The sequence below is a fragment of the Somniosus microcephalus genome, chromosome 14, assembly GCF_052327205.1.
Source record: "Somniosus microcephalus isolate GS21.2 chromosome 14, FLI_Smic_1.0, whole genome shotgun sequence".
In the NCBI taxonomy this organism is placed as follows: domain Eukaryota; kingdom Metazoa; phylum Chordata; class Chondrichthyes; order Squaliformes; family Somniosidae; genus Somniosus; species Somniosus microcephalus.
In genome coordinates, this window is record NC_141000.1 from 130,764,917 (window position 1) to 130,783,938 (window position 19,022).

The window sequence follows — 19,022 nt, forward strand, 5'->3', positions numbered from 1 at the left end:
TACCAAAAACAAAGCAGAATCCATTATATCATTGAAAAATGCTGCCATCACTCAGACAATCCTGTTCTTTCACACTCCTATATCATATTCTGAGTTTACATCACAGGAGCGGCTGGTAAATTATATTTGAACTTAAGAGCTCCAACCAGCAAATTCTCTTTCAATGTTTTCCTTTGATAGACTGGGAAGTTGGGCCGATGAGCCGCAGATGTTACTTAATGTGGACAAATGCAAAATCATGAGGTTGGGACATTGAGGCAGGAGTGGGAATTGGGGTACTGGTGGATAGATCATTGAAACTATCAGCACAGTAAAAGAAAACAAATAGGGCCTTTGGACTCTATAACCAGAGGCATAGAGCAAACATCTCTGAGTTTTTACAGAGTGCTGGTCCAGCCTCATCTGGGGCACTGTGTACAATTTGGATCACCAAATTATGGAAAATAAACCAGGCATTGCAGAGGCTGCAGTGAAGGGCAACTAAATTGATAGCTGGGATTAAGTACTTGCATGATGAAGCGACTGTGGACCTGGGAAAATTTACACTGGAAAAGAGTAAGATCAGGGTTGATCTTATTGAATATTTAAGATTCTAAAAGGTACAGACAAGATAAATGCCAATGTGTGTAACATCATCACAGATTCTGCAAGAGGGCACACCCTCGAATCTAGAAGAGGTGGGGTGAAAAAATTGTTTAGATTTAACTATTTTATACACATAATCAGTGAATGAAAGGAATTCTAGTGCTCTCTTGGTCGGCCTCCCATCTTCCACCCTTCTTAAACCAGCTCATCCAAAACCATGCTGTCAGGTATCCTATGCCACTCCAAGTCCCGTTCAGCCATCACCCCGTCCTTGCTGACGTTCATTGGCTCCATGTCCCAACACCTCAAATTTTAAATTCTCATCCTCGTGTTTAAACCCTTTCATGGCTTTGCCACTCTCTCTATAACCTTCTCCAGCTCTATAACCTTCTCCAGCTCTACAACCATCTGTAGACTGCATTCCTCCAACTCTGGCTTCTTGTGAATCCCCCACTCCCTTCACCCCACCATTATTTAGGCCCTATCCTCAGGAATTCAAAACTTCTCAACTTCTCTCTCCTTTAAAACCCACCTCTTTGACCAAACTTTAGTCACCTGCCCTAATATCTCCTTTGGCTTTATGTCAATTTTGTCTAATTATTCTACTTTGAAGCGCCTTGAGATGTTTTTCCTTGTTCAAGGTGCTGCATAAAGGCAAGCTGTTATGAATCTTATGATCCATGAAGAAAGACTCATGAAATAACACTGGACGGCCAGCTGGTGGCGCTGTCCAAGGAGTATAAATACTCGGGCGTAGGCCCAGCTTTCCCAGGACATTTTGTAAACAGGAACCAGTGAAGTACAACTAGACCTCCATGTTTTGAAACAAGTTGATTAAAGCCTTGCTTTATACTCGAACCAAGTGCATAGTGAGTATTATTACATCACAAGCTGTTATATTTTTTTATTCGTTCCAAGAATGTGGACGTCCCTGGCAAGGCCAGCATTTATTGCCCATCCCTAATTGCCCTTAAGAAGGTGGTGGCGAGCTATCTTCTTGAACCGCTGCAGTCCGTGTGGTGAAGGTTCTCACACAGTGCTGTTAGGGAGGGAGTTCCAGGATTTTGACCCAGCGACGATGAAGGAACGGCGATATACTTCCAAGTCAGGATGGTGTGTGTCTTGGAGGGGAACTTTGAGGTAGAAACATAGAAGATAGGAGCAGGAGTAGGCCATTCGGCCCCTCGAGCCTGTTCCGCCATTTAATGAGATCATGGCTGATCATCCAAATTCAGTACCCTGTCCCTGCTTTCTCCCCATATCCCTTGATCCCTTTAGCCTTAAGAAATATATCTAACTCCTTCTTGAATATATTTAATGAGTTGGCCTCAACTGCCTTCTGTGGTAGAGAATTCCACAGGTTCACCACTCTCTGGGTGAAGAAATTCCTCCTCATCTCAGTCCTAAATGGCTTACCCCTTATCCTTAGATTGTGACCCCTGGTTCTTGACTCCCCACCATTGGGAACATCCTTCCTGCATCTAGTCTGTCTAGCCCTGTTAGAATTTTATAAGTTTCAATGAGATCCCCTTTCATTCTTCTAAACTCCAGCGAATATAAGCCTAATCGACTCAATCTCTCTTTTATCCACATTATACTGCATCTGCCATGTATCTGCCCAATCACCCAACCTGTCCAAATCATACTGGAGTTTCTCTGCATCCTCCTCACAGCACACATGCCTACCCAGCTTTGTGTCGTCTGCAAAGTTGGAGATATTACATCTAGTTCCCTCGTCTAGATCATTTATATATATTGTGAATAGCTGGGGTCCTAGCACAGATCCCTGCTGTACCCCACTAGTCACTGCCTGCCACTCGGAAAAAGACCCATTTATTCCAACTCTTTGCTTTCTGTCTGCCAACCAGTTCTTTATCCAAGACAGTACCTTATCCCCAATCCCATGTGCTTTAACTTTGCACGCTAATCTCTTATGTGGGACCATCTCGAAAGCCTTCTGAAAGTCCAAATACACCACATCCACTAGTTCTCCTTTATCTATTCTACCAGTTACATCCTCAAAAAATTCCAGTAGATTAGTCAAGCATGATTTACCTTTTGTAAAACCATGTTGATTTTGTCCGATCCTGTCACCGTTTTCCAAGTGCTCTGCTATTACATCTTTTATAATGGACTCTAGTATTTTCCCCACTACCGATGTCAGGCTTACCGATCTATAATTCCCCGTTTTCTCTCTGCCATCTTTTTAAATAGTGGGGTTACATTAGCTACCCTCCAATCCATGGGAACTGTTCCAGAGTCTATAGAATTCTGGAAGATGACCAGCAATGCATCTACTATTTCTAGGGCCACTTCCTTAAGTACCCTAGGATGTAGATTATCAGGCCCTGGGGATTTATCGGCCTTCAATCCCATCAATTTCCCTAACACTTTCCCTACAAATACTGATTTCATTCAATTCCTCCCTCTCATTAGACCCTATGTTCCCCGACATATCTGGGAGGTTATCTGTGTCCTCCTTTATGAAGACAGAACCAAAGTATGTATTTAATTGGTCTTCCATTTCTTTGTTCCCCATTATAAATCCCCCTGATTCTGACTGCAAGGGACCTACGCATGACTTCACCAATCCTTTTCTCTTCACATATCTATAGAAGCTTTTACAGTCAGTTTTTATGTTCCCTGAAAGCTTACTCTCATAATCTATTTTCCCCCTCTTAATTAATCCCTTTGTCCTCCTTTGCTGAATCCTAAACTGCTTCCAGTCCTCAGGTTTGTTGCTTTTTCTGGCCAATTTATATGTCCTCTCCTTGGATCTTATGCTATCCCTAATTTCCCTTGTTACCTATGGTTAAGTCACCTTTTTTGTTTTATTTTTATGCCAAACAGGGATGAACAAATTCTGTAGTTCATCCATGCGATCTTTAAATGTTTGCCATTGCCTATCCACTGTCAACCCTTTAAGTAACGTTCCGCAATCTATCCTAGCCAACTCGCGCCTCATACCATCGTAGTTTCCTTTATTTAAATTCAGGACCCTAGTCTCTGAGTCAACTACTTCACTCTCCATCTTAATGAAGAATTCTATCATATTATGATTGCTCCTCCCCAAGGGACCTTGCACAAAAAGATTGCTAATCAATCCTTTCTCATTACATAATACCCAGTCTAAGATGGCCTGATCTCTAGTTGGTTCCTCGACATATTGGTCCAGGAAACCATCCTGTATACACTCTAGGAATTCCTCCTCCACAGTATTATTACTAATTTGGTTAGCCCAATCTATATGTAGATTAAAGTCACCCATGACAACTGCTGTGCCCTTATTGCACGCGTCTCTAATTTCCCATTTAATGCCATCCCCAAACTCAGCATTACTGTTTGGGGGTCTGTATACAGCTCCCACTAACGTTTTCTGCCCCATGGTATTTCTCAGCTCTACCCATACAGATTCCACAGAGCTAATATCCTTCCTTACTATTGCGTTGATCTCCTCTTTAACCAGCAGTGCTACCCCACCTCCTTCCTTTTTTCCTGTCCTTCCTGACTATTGAATACCCCTGGATGTTGAATTCCCAGTCTTGGTCACCCTGGAGCCATGTCTCCGTAATCCCAATTATATCATATCCGTTTACATCTATTTACACATCTAATTGATCCACTTTATTACGAATGCTCCGTGCATTAAGACACAAAGCCTTCAGGCTTGATTTTTTAACACTCTTAGTCCTTTTAGAATTCGTATTTACTGTGGCCCTGTTTGATTTACACCCTTGATTTCTCTGCCTTCCACTTTTGCTTTTCTCCTTCCTGTTTTTTGTTTCTATCCTTGCCTCCCTTTCCTCTGTCTCCCTGCACAGGTTCCCAACCCCCTGCCATTTTAGTTTAAACCCTCTCGCACAGCACTACGAAACACTCCCCCTAGGACACCGGTTCCGGTCCCGTCCAGTTTGTACTGGTCCCACCTCCCCCAGAACCGGTTCCAGTGTCTCAGGAATTTGAATCCCTCCCCCTTGCACCATTCCTCTAACCACGTATTCATCTGAAATATCCTTCTATTTCTACTCTGACTAGCACGTGGCACTGGTAGCAATCCTGAGATAACTACCTTTGAGGTCCTATTTTTTAATTTACCTCCTAACTCCCTATATACGGCTTTTAGGACCTCATCCCGGTTTTTACCTATATCGTTGGTACCTATATGCACCACGACAACTGGCTGTTCACCTTCCCGCTCCAGAATGCCCTGCAGCCGCTAAGAGACATCCTTGACCCTTGCACCAGGGAGGCAACATACAATCCTGGAGTCTCGTTTGCGGCCGCAGAAATGCCTATCTATTCCCCTTACAATAGAATCCCCTATCACTATAGCTCTCCCGCTCTTTTTCCTCCCGTCCTGTGCAGCAGGACCACCCATGATGCCAGTAAGTTGGCTGCTGCTGCCTTCCCCCGATAAGCCATCTCCCTCAACAATATCCAAGGTGGTATATCTGTTTGAAAGGGGCATGGCCACAGGGGACCCCTGCACTACCTGCCTGCGCCTACTACTCTGCCTGGCGGTCACCCATTCCCTTCTTGCCTGTGCAGCTTTTACCTGTGGTGTGACCAACTCCCTAACCCTGCTATCCATGATGTCCTCAGCATCGCGAATGCTCCAGTATGTATCCATTCGCAGCTCCAGCGCCACAGTGCGGTCTGCCAGTAGATGCAGCTGGATACACTTCCCGCACACATGGTCCCTGATTTTCCACATAGTGCAGGAGGAGCATGCCACAGGGCCGACCTGTGCTGCCATGACTTACCCTTTAATTAATTCAGATTAATTTAACTCAAATCAATATCACTAATTACACTACAATCAAATGATATACTCAAGGGCCTTTGTTTACTAGCACTCCCCGCTACACAACAGAGACCCTAGAAACTATAAACCACAAAAATGAAGTTTGGAAAAAAGCGAGAAAGAGAGAAATACTCACCAACCAATCACTTACCTGCTTTCTGGTGACGTCACACTTCGATTACTTTTTACCTCTCTCTCTCCCCGTTCCTTAAATCCTCGGTCTTTGCACTCAGTCTCCACCCAGGGCCGCTGTAGCTGCTGCCCCCGGCGAGTCTGGGCTGCTCTCTCTCTCCCAGCTCCTTAAATCCTCGGTCTCTGCGCTCAGTCTCCACCCAGGGCCGCTCTCGCTGCTGCCGCCGGTGAGGCTGGGCGGCTCTCTCCCCGCTCCTTAAATCTTCGGTCTCTGCGGTGTTGGTGTTCACATGCTGCCCTTGTCCTTCTAGGTGGTAGAGGTCACGGGTTTGGAAGATGCTGTCAAAGAAGCCTTAACGAGTTGCTGCAGTGCACCTTGTAGATGGTACACACTGCAGCCACGGTGCACCAGTGGTGGAGGGAGTGAATGTTTAAGGTGGTGGATGGGATGCCAATGAAGTGGGCTGCTTTGTTCTGGATGTTGTCAAGCTTCTTAAGTGTTTTTGGAGCTGCACTCATCCAGGCAAAGTGGAGTGTGTTCTATCACACTCCTGACTTTTGCCTTGTAGATGGTGGAAAGGCTTTGGGGAGTCAGGAGGTGAGACACACAAAAAGAAAAAGGGTGGCTAAAGTGAACATTGGTCCCTTAGAGGATGAGACCGGGAAACTAGTGGTGGAGAACATGGAGATGGCAAAGACGCTGAACAAATATTTTGTATCAGTCTCTACAGTAGAGGACACTAAAAATATCCCAACACTGGACAAACAGGGGGCAATGGGGGGGGAGGAGCTAAACACGATTAAAATCACTAAGGAGATGGTACTCGGTAAAATAATGGGACTTAAGGCGGATAAATCCCCCGGACCTGATGGCCTACATCCTAGGGTCCTGAGAGAAGTGGCGGTAGGGATTGTGGATGCATTGGTGATTATTTTCCAAAACGTCCTGGACTCAGGAAAGGTCCTGGCAGATTGGAAAACTGCTAATGTAACACCCTTATTTAAGAAGGGAAGTAGACAAAAAGCTGGAAACTATAGACCAGTTAGCCTAACATCTGTGGTTGGCAAAATGTTGGAGTCCATTATTAAGGAAACAGTAACAGAGCATTTGGATAAACATAATTTAATAGGACAGAGTCAGCATGGTTTTATGAAGGGGAAGTCATGTTTGACAAATTTGCTCAAATTCTTTGAGGACGTAACATACAGGGTGGATAAAGGGGAACCAGTGGATGTAGTGTATTTGAACTTCCAAAAGGCATTTGACAAGGTGCCACACAAAAGATTACTGATCAAGATAAAAAATCACAGGATTGGGGGTAATATACTGGCATGGGTGGAAGATTGGCTGTCGAACAGAAAACAAAGAGTTGGGATAAATGGTTCATTCTCGGGCTGGCAATCTAACTAGTGGTGTTCCGCAGGGGTCAGTGCTGGGACCCCAACTCTTTACAATCTATATTAACGATTTGGAGGAAGGGACCGAGTGCAACATATCCAAGTTTGCTGACGATACAAAGATGGGAGGGAAAGCAGTGAGTGAGGAGGACATAAAAAACCTGCAAAAGGACATAGACAGGCTAAGTGAGTGGGCAGAGATTTGGCAGATGCAATATAATGTTGGAAAGTGTGAGGTTATGCACTTTGGCAGAAAAAATCAAAGAGCAAGTTATTATCTAAATGGAGAGAAACTGCAAAGTGCTACAGTACAAGGGGATCTGGGGGTCCTGGTGCATGAAACACAAAAAGTTAGTATGCAGGTGCAGCAGGTGATCAGGAAGGCCAATGGAATCTTGGCTTTTATTGCAAGGGGGATGGAGTATAAAAACAGGGAAGTCTTGCTGCAGTTATACAGGGTATTGGTGAGGCCACACCTGGAATACTGCGTGCAGTTTTGGTTTCCATATTTAAGAAAAGATATACTTGCTCTCGAGGCGGTTCAGAGAAGGTTCACTCGGTTGATTCCGGAGATGAGGGGGTTGACGTATGAGGAAAGGTTGAGTAGGTTGGGCCTCTACTCATTGGAATTCAGAAGAATGAGAGGCGATCTTATCGAAACATATAAGATTGTGAGGGGGCTTGATCGGGTGGATGCGGTGAGAATGTTTCCACTGATGGGTGAGACTAGAACTAGGGGGCATAATCTTAGAATAAGGGGCTGCCCTTTCAAAACTGAGATGAGGAGAAACTTCTTCACTCAGAGGGTAGTAAATCTATGGAATTTGCTACCCCAGAGAGCTGTGGAAGCTGCAACATTAAATAAATTTAAAACGGAGATAGACAGTTTCCTAGCAGATAAGGGAATTAGGGGTTACGGGGAGAGGGCAGGGAAGTGGACGTGAGTCTAGATTCGGATCAGCCATGTTCCTATTGACTGGCGGAGCAGGCCCGAGGGGCCATATGGCCTACTCCTGCTCCTACTTCTTATGTTCTTATGTACGTCGCAGAATACCCAGCCTCTGACTTGCTCTTGTAGCCACAGTATTTATATGGCTGGTCCAGTTAAGTTTCTGGTCAATGGTGACCCACCAGGATGTTGATGGTGGGGGATTCGGTGATCGTAATGCTGTTGAATGTTAAGGGACAGTGGTTAGACTCTCTCTTGTTGGAGATAATCATTGCCTGGCACTTGTGTGGCGCAAATGTCACTTACCATTTATCAGGCCAAGCCTGAATGTCGTGAGGATGGTGGAAAGGAGAGTGAGGTCGCATTTCAAGAGGATGACCCACAAGACCTTAACCCCCAACACAGGTCCTGTGAAGACCTGAGTGAGGAGATGTATACAGTATTAGAAGAGTGTGCTGCACCATAGCATCAGTGACACTAAACCTGACTTCGTGACGCAATTTGCTGCATAGAATTTTGTGGCCATTTTGTTTATAGTACAGACTTCAAAGCTATTTAATGTTGAAAGACCTTTCCTGTAAGAGTCAGTTAGAGCTTTAACATTGAGTGTGAATTTGGTTCAGTTCGTAGCTCTTTTGCCTCTGAGTCAAAGCATTGTGGCTTCAAGACCCACTCCAGTATTTGAACACATGATAGATCTTACGAATTTGCACTTCCACTGGGGAGCTTCAGGTGCTGGAAATGTATCTCGGAAAGTCGAGTGAGTGGTAAATGTGACCGGCAGGATTTTCTGTCCATTAAAATTAAGCTCCATATCACAAGCACAAATGTTCAATATGTTAATTAAGCTGATTCTCCAAAGCTGTACTGAAGGAGCACAGCGTGGAACTGTCATTTTTCAGATCAGTCCTTAAACCAAGGCCCTGTATGCCCGTTGCAATGGTTCAAGTGAATATTAAAGATCTCATGGTACTATTTGGAAATAATTTGGGGTTTTATAAATAATGGCATAGAGTACAAGAGCAAAGAAATAATGATAAATTTGTACAAGGCAATAGTTAAGGCACAGTTAGAGTGCAGTATGCAGATTTTGGCATTCTTATTACAGAAAGGACATTAAAGCTTTGGAGCATGTACAGTGTAGGTTCACCAAGATGATGCCAGGGATGATAATCTATAGGCATGAGGAGAGACCTGAGATACTGGAACTATTCGCATTGGAGGAGAGAAGGCTGAGAGAATTTAGCCGAGGCTTTTAAAATGATAGAAGATTCTGATCAGGTGAATAGGAAAAGACTATTTCATCTGGCTATGGAGTCAGTGATGAGAAGTCATCAATTTAAGATTGTCACTAAGAAAGTGAGGAGAGTGGTTCGGAGAAATTTCGTTGCACAGTGAATTTTTAGAACGTGAGATGCTTTGCCAGTGGTTGAGGCAGAGATCATTGTATCATTTAAGGTCAAATTGGATAAATATTTGAAACAGATAACGATACGGGGCTGTTGGAGAATTTTCCTCCGTGGCTACCGTCAACAAAGGGTTGTTAGTCCGTTGACAATAACTCCGCTCATGATTCACGCACGAGTGTTTTTTATAAATAACAAGCTTTATTACATTAACTAATAACAGTATTAGATTTTATATTACTACAGTGTTATATTAAATGACAAGATGACATACAAATAATACAACCTGGTTCTCAGGCCTGGAGTGATCACTTTCAGCTCTAGGCTGCCTGCATGTCTGTGGCCTTCTGACGGACCCTGAGAGCACTCCGACCCCCCAAGGTGTTTCCAAGGTGTGGAACCAGAATGATACCCGGACTTCAAGGGTTAAGTTACGAGGAGAGATTACACAAATTAGGGTTGTATTCCTTGGAATTTACAAGGATAAGGGGTGCTCTGATTGAAGTTTTCAGGATATTAAGGGGAACAGATAGGGTAGATAGAGAGAAATTATTTCCGCTGGTTGGGGAGTCTAGGACTAGGGGGCAGAGTCTAAAAATTAGAGCCAGACCTTTCAGGAGTGAAATTAGGAAACACTGCTACACACAAAGGGTGGTAGAAGTTTGGAACTCTCTTCCGCAAACGGCAATTGATGCTAGATCAACTGTTAATTTTAAATCTGAGATTGGTAGATTTTTGTTAACCAAAGATATTGGGGGATATGGGCCAAAGGCGGGTATATGGAGATGGATCGCAGATCAGCCATGATCTCATTGAATGGTGGAACAGGCTCAAGGGGCTGAATGGCCTACTTCTGCTGCTATGTTCCTATGAGCGACCAGCTCCAGCCCTCCAGGCCATCTCTTCTTCTTAGACAGTCCCTCGGAACCGAGGATGACTTGCTTCCGCTTTAAAAATGAGTTCTCAGGTGACTGATGAGTCCAATGCGGGACCAACAGTCTCTGACACAGGTGGGGCAGACGGTGGTTGAAGGGGCGGGTGGGTGGTGTGCTTGGGTTGACGTGCACTCCTTGCGCTGCCTGCGCTTGGCTTCCGCTTGCTCCCGGCGAAGAGAGTTGAGGTGTTAGGCGCTTCTCCTCCACTTTGTGCGGTCTTGGGCCAGGGATTCCCAGGTGTCGGTGGGGATGTTGCACGTTTTCAAGGAGGCTTTAAGGGTATCCTTGAAGCATTTCTTCTGCCCACCTGGGGCTCTCTTGCCGTGCCGGAGCTCAGAGTAGAGCACTTGTTTTGGGAGTCTCGTATCAGGCATGCGGACAATGTGACCCGTCCATTGGAGCTGATTGAGCGTGGTCAAAGCTTCGATGCTGGAGATAGAAACATAGAAGATAGGAGCAGGAGTAGGCCATTCGGCCCTTCGAGCCTGTTCCGCCATTTAATGAGATCATGGCTGATCATCCAAATTCAGTACCCTGTCCCTGCTTTCTCCCCATATCCCTTGATCCCTTTAGCCTTAAGAAATATATCTAACTCCTACTTGAATATCTATCTATATATATATATATAAAAGAGTTTGTCTCTGTGTCTGTTTGTCTGTCTGTCTGTTTGTCTGTCTCTTAGTCTGTCTCTCCGGCTATACAATCAAAAGTTATAGAGCGTACCTACACATATGTTATATCAAAAGAAAGCTTATCATTAGGGGAGTCTAATAGGCGTATTTACTTTTTGGTCAGACAAAAATTGATCCAACAGTATACAAAAAAGGTTCAAAAAATGGCAAAATTCCGCTCATTAGCGTTGAGTGACGTGATGGTTGACCAACCGTACAGGGGATTAACCTGATGGTTGACCAATCGGTGCATCACGGGGGGGGGGGGGTTCATTGTGTGTGTGGGCGGGCCGAATCCTTCTGAGCTGAGGTGAGTGGCCGCCATCTTGATTTCTATATATTGATTTATTTTTCCCACTTTCCGTGTGTTTATTTATCCCACTTTCTGTGTGTGTGTAGGGGAAATTGTTTTTAAAAAAAAGTAAATTAATTCGTAAATATTTTTTCTAAGCTCATCAATTTTCCTACCTTTCACCCTTTTTTTTTCTCTTGACTCACTGCCTCCGCCGGGCGCCGCAACCTTGGAGGGTTGCCCCACCTGCAGGCCTCGAAGCCTCGGCGCCTCCTCGCCAGCCACGCCCGAGCTAGGCACCACCCGGCCCGCCCCGCGATCGCCGCCATCTTGGTGAAGGCTGGCAGCGGGGGGGCTGAGCCGAGCGTAGCCATCGCCGCCATCTTAGTAAAGACTGGCGGGGCGGGACCTGAGCTAAGGTGGGTCCGGCCGGGCCTCACGCGCTAGACCGCGCACCGGCCGGCCCTGAGGCGCTGATCCGCACACGGCGGCTTTGGCTTACCGCCTCCAGGCTCTGAGGAAAGGCAGAGAGAGAGGGGGAGGGAGGGACAGAGAGGAAATCAGGGAGAGACAGGGGAGGGAGAGGAGGGGGGGGGGAGGGAGAGGAGAGGGGGGAGGGAGAGGAGAGGGGGAGGGAGTGAGAGGAGAGGAGGGGGGAGGGAGGGAGAGGAGAGGGGGAGGGAGGGAGAGGGGGAGGGAGAGGGGGAGGGAGGGAGGGGGAGAGAGGGGGAGAGGAGAGGGGCAGGGAGGGTGAGGAGAGGGGCAGGGAGGGAGAGGGGAGGGAGGGAGAGAGAGTAAAGCAGGGAGAGACGGGGAGGGAGAGAGAGAGGGTGGGGGAGGGAAAGAGTGAGCAGGTGGGAGAGGGAGGGACAGCTCGCCGCCTTCCTTCCTTCCTTCGCAGGGGTCCATCGGGCCAGGCCTGAGGCGCTCCTTCCTCCCCTCTCCAGGCTAATACCGAACTAAATCCAGCAGTCTCTCTCTCTCTCTTTCCCCCCCCCCGCCTCTCTCTTCTCCCCCCAGTCTCTCTCTCTCTCTCCCCCCCGTCTCTCTCTTCTCCCCCCCCGTCTCTCTCTTCTCCCCGCCCCCGTCTCGCTCTTCTCGCCCCCGTCTCTCTCTTCTCCCCCCAGTCTCTCTCTTCTCCCCCCAGTCTCTCTCTCTCTTCCAACAACAACATGCCCTCAAAAAACCCTCGGCACCGCCGGGCACTCCAGCTACTATTTAATAAGTTGGCCTCAACTGCCTTCTGTGGTAGAGAATTCCACAGGTTCACCACTCTCTGGGTGAAGAAATTCCTCCTCATCTCAGTCCTAAATGACTTAACCCTTATCCTTAGACTGTGACCCCTGGTTCTGGACTCCCCCGCCATCGGGAACATCCTTCCTGCATCTAGTCTGTCTAGTCCTGTTAGAATTTTATAAGTTTCAATGAGATCCCCTCTCATTCTTCTAAACTACAGCGAATATAAGCCTAATCAACTCAATCTCTCTTCATACGTCATTCCAGCCATCCCAGGTATCAGTCTGGTGAATCTTCGCTGCACTCCCTCCATGGCAAGAACATCCTTCCTCAGATAAGGCAACGAAAACTGCATACAATACTCAAGGTGTGGTCTCACCAAGGTCCTGTGCAACTGCAGCAAGACATCCTTGCTCCTGTATTCAAATCCTCTCGCTATGAAGGCCAACATACCATTTGCCTTCTTAACCGCCTGCCGCACCTGCATGCTTACCTTCAGCGACTGGTGCACAAGGACACCCAGGCCTCGTTGCACTTCCCCTTTTCCCAACCTATTGCCTTACAGATAATAATCTGTCTTCCTGTTTTTGCCACCTCAAATTTATCCACATTATACTGCATCTGCCCAATCGCCCAACCTGTCCAAATCATACTGGAGTTTCTCTGCATCCTCCTCACAGCACACATGCCCACCCAGCTTTGTGTCGTCTGCAAACTTGGAGATATTACACCTAGTTCCCTCGTCTAGATCAGTAATATATATTGTGAATAGCTGTGGTCCTAGCACCGATCCCTGCGGTACCCCACAAGTCACTGCCTGCCACTTGGAAAAAGACCCGTTTATTCCAACTCTTTGCTTCCTGTCTGCCAACCAGCTCTCTATCCAAGTCAGTACCTTGCCCCCAATCCCGTGTGCTTTAACCTTACACGCTAATCTCTTATACGGGACCTTATCGAAAGCCTTCTGAAAGTCCAAATACACCACATCCACTGGTTCTCCCTTATCTATTCTACCAGTTACATCCTCAAAAAATTCCAGTAGATTAGTCAAGCATGATTTACGTTTTGTAAATCCATGTTGATTTTGTCCGATCCTGTCACCGTTTTACAAGTGCTCTGCTATTATATCTTTTATAATGGACTCTAGCATTTTCCCCACTACCGATGTCAGGCTCACCGGTCTATAATTCCCCGTTTTCTCTCTACCACCTTTTTTAAATAGTGCAGTTACATTAGCTATCCTCCAATCCATGGGAACTGTGCCAGAGCCGATAGAATTTTGGAAGATGACCAGCAATGCATCTACTATTTCTAGGGCCACTTCCTTAAGTACCCTAGGATGTAGATTATCAGGCCCTGGGGATTTATCGGCCATCAATCCCGTCAATTTCCCTAACATCATTTCCCTACAAATACTGATTTCATTCAATTCCTCCCTCTCATTAGACCCTATGTTCCCCGAAATCTCTGGAAGGTTATTTGTGTCCTCCTTTGTGAAGACAGAACCAAAGCATGTATTTAATTGGTCAGCCATTTCTTTGTTCCCCATTATAAATTCCCCTGATTCTGACTGCAAGGGACCTACGCTTGACTTCACCAATCTTTTTCTCTTCACATATCTATAGAAGCTTTTACAGTCAGTTTTTATGTTCCCTGAAAGCTTACTCTCATATTCTATTTCCCCCCCTCTTAATTAATCCCTTTGTCCTCCTTTGCTAAATCCTAAACTGCTTCCAATCCTCAGTTTTGCTGCTTTTTCTGGCCAATTTATATGTCCTCCCCTTGGATCTTATGCTATCCCTAATTTCCCTTGTTAGCCACGGTTGAGTCACCTTTTTTGTTTTGTTTTTATGCCAAACTGGGATGAACAAATTCTGTAGTTCATCCATGCGATCTTGAAATGTTTGCCATTGCCTATCCACTGTCAACCCTTTAAGTAACGTTCCGCAATCCATCCTAGCCAACTCGCGCCTCATACCATCGTAGTTTCCATTATTTAAATTCAGGACCCTAGTCTCTGAGTCAACTACTTCACTCTCCATCTTAATGAAGAATTTGATCATATTATGATCGCTCCGCCCCAAGGGGCCTCGCACAACAAGATTGCTAATTAATCCTTTCTCATTACATAATACCCAGTCTAAGATGGCCTGATCTCTAGTTGGTTCCTTGACATATTGGTCCAGGAAACCATCCCGTATACATTCTAAAAATTCCTCCTCCACAGTATTGTTACTAATTTGGTTAGCCCAATCTATATGTGGATTAAAGTCACCCATGATAACTGCCGTGCCCTTATTGCACGCGTCTCTAATTTCCCGTTTAATGCCATCCCCAACCTCAGCATTACTGTTTGGGGGTCTGTATACAACTCCCACTAACGTTTTCTGCCCCATGGCATTTCTCAGCTCTACCCATACAGATTCCACATCATCAGAGCTAATATCTTTCCTTACTATTGTGTTAATCTCTTTAACCAGCAATGCTACCCCACCTCCGTTTCCTTTTTGCCTGTCATTCCTGAATTTTGAATACCCCTGGATGTTGAATTACCAGCCTTGGTCACCCTGGAGCCATGTCTCCGTAATTCCAATTACATCATATCTGTTTACATCTATTTGCGCAGCTGATTCATCCACCTTATTACGAATGCTCCTCGCATTAAGACACAAAGCCTTCAGGCTTGATTTTTTAACACTCTTAGTCCTTTTAGAATTATTATTTACTGTAGCCCTGTTTGATTTACACCCTTGATTTCTCTGCCTTCCACTTTTGCTTTTCTCCTTCCTGTCTTTTGTTTCCATCCTTGCTTCCCTTTCCTCTGTCTCCCTGCACAGGTTCCCAACCCCCTGGCATTTTAGTTTAAACCTTCCCCAACAGCACTACTTCCCCCTTGGACATCGGTCCCGGTCCCGCCCAGGTGTAAACCGTCCAGTTTGTACTGGTCCCACCTCCCCCAGAACCGGTTCCAATGTCTCAGGAATTTGAATCCCTCCCCCTTGCACCATTCCTCTAGCCATGTATTCATCTAAAATATTTCTACTCTGACTAGCACATGGCACTGGTAGCAATCCTGAGATTACTACCTTTGAGGTCCTATTTTTTAATTTACCTCCTAACTGCCTATATTCAGCTTTTAGGACCTCATTCCATTTTTTACCTATATCGTTGGTACCTATATGCACCACGACAACTGGTTGTTCACCCTCCCCCGAGGATGTTGGCCTGAGCAAGAACACTGACGTTGGTGCACCTATCCTGCCAATGGATTTGCAGGATCTTGCGGAGGCAACGTTGGTGGTACCTCGCCAGTGCTTTGAGGTGCCTGCTGTACATGGTCCATGTCTCTGAGGCATACAGCAGAGCGGGTATCACTGTTGCTCTGTAGACCATGAGCTTAGTGCCGGGTTTGAGGCCCTGGTCTTCAAACACTCTCTTCCTCAGGCTGCACTGGCACACTGAAGGCGGTGTTGGACTTCGTCATCGACATCTGCCCTTGTTGACAGTAGGCTCCCGAGGTATGGAAAGTGGTCCACGTTGTCCAAGACCTTGTCGTGGATTTTGATAATTGCGGGGTAGTACTGTGTGGCGGGGGCAGGTTGGTAGAGGACCTTTGCCTTATGGATGTTTAGTGTAAGGTCCATGCTCTCATATGCTTCGGTGTAGGTGTTGACGATGGTTTGGAGTTCGACCTCTGAATGAACGCAGACGCAAGCGTCGTCTGCATACTGTAATTTGACGACAGAGGATGGGACGACCTTGGATCTGACTGGAGGCGACGGAGGTTGAACAGTTTCCCATTTGTTCTGTAAATTAGCTTCACTCCAGTGGGGAGCTTCCTGAGGGTGAGATGGAGCATTGCAGCAAGAAAGATCAAGAAGAGCGTTGGTGCGACGACACAGCCTTGCTTGACCCTGGTTCGTACGTGAATTGGGTCTGTGGTGGAACCGTTGGTCAGGATCACGGCTTGCATGTCGTCGTGAAGCAGGCGGAGGATGGTGACAAACTTTTGAGGGCAGCAGAATTTGAGGAGGACACGCCATAATCCCTCACAGTTGACAGTGTCGAAGGCCTTTGTGAGATCAAAGAAGGCCATGTACAGCGGTTGGTGCTGTTCCCTGAATTTTTCTTGTAATTGATATGCAGTGAAGATCATGTCCTTAGTGGGTGGAATCCACATTGCGACTCTGGGAGGAGCTCTTCGGCCACTGGGAGAAGGCGACTGAGGAGGATTCTTGCAATGACTTTCCCTGTGGCAGACAGCAGGGAAACTCCTCTGTAATTACCGCAATCGGACTTGTCACCTTTCTTGAAGATGGTCACAGTTACGGCATCTCTGAAATCCCCTGGCATGCTCTCCTCCTTCCAGATAAGAGAAATGAGTTCATGAATTCGTGCCAATAGTGCTTCTCCGCTATGCTTTCGTGCCTCGGCGGGGATTCCATCTGCTCCTGAGGCCTTGTTGTTCTTCAGTTGTCGGATGGCCTTTTCAACCTCATGCTGGGCTGGGGTTGTGCTGAGATGGTGGCGGGTAGCATGCTGTGGGATGGAGTTGAGGACACTCGCATCGAAGACAGAGTCGCGTTTAAGGAGATCTTCGAAGTGCTCCTTCCAGCGGGCACTGACTGCCTCTCTGTCCTTGATGAGTACCTCTCCTTTCTTGGCCCGCAGTGGGGTAGGGCCTTGGGTGCTTGGGCTATAGATGGTATTGACTGCGCTAAAGAATCCACGCACGTCGTGGTTGTCGGCTAGCTGCTGGGTCTCCTGCGCTTTCTCCACCCACCATCGAACAGGCTCGAGGGGCTGAATGGTCTACTTCAGCTCCTATGTTCGTATGAGTGAACAGCTCCAGCCCTCCAGGCCATCTGCATGGCTGCTGACCACCCCGAGAATGCTCTGCCTTAAAGGGGATACAGGTTCTATTCTTTATACTATAATACAATCTTGGCCTGTGGCAACGTAATACATAGGCAGTATTTTTAGGTGTTTACTCTGCTTATAATGTTTTTGGCCTTTGCCTCTGTTCGAAAAACTTTTATAATAACACAGTAAATGTGTACGCCAATCTTTCTTTCTTTTACTGTGGTTCTGTGGTGTCTTGGCAACTATTCTGTTATCAGGGTATGAGCCTTTTTCTCGACCTGGGTGTTTATGAACCTGTCCTTTTCTTTCCAAACTGTCTGTTCTAACAGGGGCTATGTGAGTGAGTGAGGCAGTGGGATTAGTTTTGGATTGCTCTAGCTCATAGCTGATACAGACACGGTGGGTTAAAGCAACTTTCAACTTCTTGCTTAAAATGTTTGCGGCGATATAACAGTTACTGCAACAATGCCATTCTATCTTGAGATTTTCTTTTAATCTGATGGCAAATGCTTATAACACCTCTTCAAAAACCAGAAGACGTCACAGTGTCCTAACAAATATTAAAATCTATGGAAAAAGTGTGTTAAAAAGAGTAGGTAACTGATTAAAAGCAATCATTGTCTTTTTCTGCCTTTATTGCTGCTATCCAGAGTTTCTGCTGATTGTTAAAAAGATGTGCTGCCATTAATGAAAACAAAACATTTGCTTGTTAAACCCTATTAAAGCCATTTTAATGGTCTAACATAAGTAAATGATGCGGTTTCCTACTGGGGAAACATATACAAACGGGGAGTTTTACGCTCACATACAAAGCTGAAGTTACTGTAGCAACCAAACTGTAAGAACACTGGGATCAGTAAATCAATAAACGTTATACGTTCACATTGAGGGAAGTATGAGATGCTGACGTTTGGCTCGCTTGTAAGATCTTACATCAATCAGTCCAAATTATATCAACATTTACAATGCCAACATGTAAACTGCTGAGTTAATGAGTTAACACCTTCTTGATCAAAATGATCAAACAGGAAATCAGACCATCGAACCATGAACTAATGTTTCTTTATTAAGAGACTTAAACAGTAAGACTACTCAAAGTATCTGGGTTGCTGTTATTATTTAATGGAATTAATAAATGAGGTTACAAAGACAGTTCGAGTGTATCACAGGAACTGCATTAGGTTAGTTTAGGTTAGGCTTTGTGTATACCTGACCAGTTAACAGCTTTGAATACCTATTCTACAACAACAGCTTGCAATTATACAGCGCCTTGATGTGGAAAAGCGTATTAAAGTGTAATTAGTTAATCTTATTGCTGATAAGCTTGTAGCTTTAGCACTGATTTATGGATCTTATACAGCCTTATTCTTCCGAATCGGTATGACTGGGTTGGTGGTCTCACTCTATCTGGGATGCTCGGGTCTACCTACCTCCAGGATGTCAGCATGATGAATCTCTCAGTTATTGTAAAGCCTTCTTCCGATGTATTCTCTCTTGGTAGCACTAACCTTGCTTCTACTCTCAGAAACACAACTTTTACTTACAAGTGATATACTGAATTATCTGTCCAGCTCTGGCTTTATTAACTGCTTTGTTAACCTGTCCTGCCACCTTCAAAGATTTGTGCCCCCCCCCCCCGCAACCACCCCTCGGTCTCTCTGTTCTTGCAGCCCCTTTAAGATTGTACCATTTAGCATGTATTGTCTCTGCTCATTCTTCCTAGCAAAATATATCACTTCTCAGTTTTCTGC